Genomic DNA, 1,851 nt, shown 5'->3' on the forward strand with positions numbered 1-1,851 from the left:
CATTTTAGCAAGGCCTGCCAAGATTTTGGACTGACGATCAGCCTGAAGAAAACACAGGTCATGGTTCAGGATGTGGACTCACTCCCTGCATTACAATCTCTGTGCATGAACTGGAGATTGTCCATGACTTTGTGTACCTTGGCTCAACGATCTCCGACACTCTTTCTCTTGATACCGAGCTAAACAAACGCATCGGTAAAGCAGCTACCATGTTTTCCAGACTCACAAAGAGAGTCTGGTCCAACAAGAAGCTGACGGAACATACCAAGATCCAGGTCTACAGAGCTTGCATCCTGAGTACACTTCTGTACTGCAGCGAGTTATGGACTCTTCGTACACAGCAGGAGAAGAAGCTGAACGCTTTCCACATGCGCTGCCTCCAACGCATCCTCGGTATCACCTGGCAGGACAGAGTTCCAAACAACACAGTCCTGGAATGAGCTGAAATCCCCAGCATGTATACACTGCTGTAACAGACACCTGCATTGGCTCGGTCATGTCGTGAGAATGGATGATGGTCGGATCCCAAAAGATCTCCTCTATGGAGAACTTGTGCAGGGAAAGCGCCCTATGGGTAGACCACAGCTGCACTACAAGGATGTCTGCAAGAGGGATCTGAAGGCCTTAGGAGTGGACCTCAGGTGGGAAACCCTGGCCTCTGAGCGGCCCGCTTGGAGGCAGGCTGTGCAGCATGGCCTTTCCCAGTTTGAAGAGACACTTGGCCAAAAGTCTGAGGCAAAGAGGTAAAGAAGGAAGGCCCATAGCCAGGAAGACAGACCAGGGACAGACTGCACTTGCTCCCAGTGTGGAAGGGATTGTCACTCCTGAATTGGCCTTTTCAGCCACACTAGACGCTGTGCCAGAACCACCATTCAGAGTGCGATACCATAGTCTTTCGAGACTGAAGGTTGCCAACTACCAACCTAAATTAATTCCAAATCTGGAAAAAATAGAGCATATGCTTATTAGGAAGTCTGCTCTGATAAACGTCGTCTTTGCTCAAGAACTGACGGTAGTCCTCTGTATCTTCAAACAAGACTAAGGGTTAAACCAGTGGTTCTCCAAACTTTTCAGCACCCCGGTGCTGTTTTATAATGTTTTATAATATAACCCATGTTTTATAATGACTATCAGTCAGGACCCACCAGACATGATGTCATTAACCCAGAAGTGATGACATGGCCAGAAGTGATATCATCAAGCAACAAAATTTTTAACACCCCCCCCCCATATGACAAAATCAAATCATCAATTAAGTTAAAAGTTTATAATGAGTATAAGTTTAAAAAAATATTTAAAATAAATAATCTTTCTGACCCTCCCAAGCCAGTTACTGATTTGTTAAAAAAATATTCCTAAACTGTTACCCTGCACATGCCCAATCTCGTCTGATCTTGGAAGCTAAGCAGGGTCAGGCCTGGTTAGTACTTGGATGGGAGACCGCCAGGGAATACCGGGTGCTGTAGGCTTATACCATAGTCTTTCGAGACTGAAGGTTGCCAACCATTCCTAAGCATCTCAAAGGCTGCAATCCTATCCACACTTACCCAGGAGTAAGCCCTATTGATTATCATTGTTAAAAACATAGACATGGTAGTCTGTGCAAAGTATAGATCTGTCACATTTCCCCAAATGCACCCATGCCATAGCAGCATCAAGTCGCATATATGAAAAATAAAATACACTTTGAAATCAATGGGAACCCAGCTGAAATTGACTGGTGACTCGCCTAGTGGTTCCAGACCTACAATTTGAGAAACACGGGTTTAACTAGGGGCAAGGGATGTTGAAGAAAGCAAGGCTGCAGGGTCATGCAAAGCACTACAAAATGCTTACTAGATTTCTGAGTAG

The 1,851-nt window shown here is 45.3% G+C and overlaps 1 pseudogene; it reads left to right on the forward strand.

Annotated features, from left to right (window-relative positions):
* Window positions 1-1,353: 1,353 nt before the first annotated feature.
* Window positions 1,354-1,469, forward strand: LOC136634779 (5S ribosomal RNA; annotated as a pseudogene).
* Window positions 1,470-1,851: the final 382 nt, after the last annotated feature.

The sequence above is a fragment of the Tiliqua scincoides genome, chromosome 14 (assembly GCF_035046505.1).
Source record: "Tiliqua scincoides isolate rTilSci1 chromosome 14, rTilSci1.hap2, whole genome shotgun sequence".
In the NCBI taxonomy this organism is placed as follows: Eukaryota; Metazoa; Chordata; class Lepidosauria; order Squamata; family Scincidae; genus Tiliqua; species Tiliqua scincoides.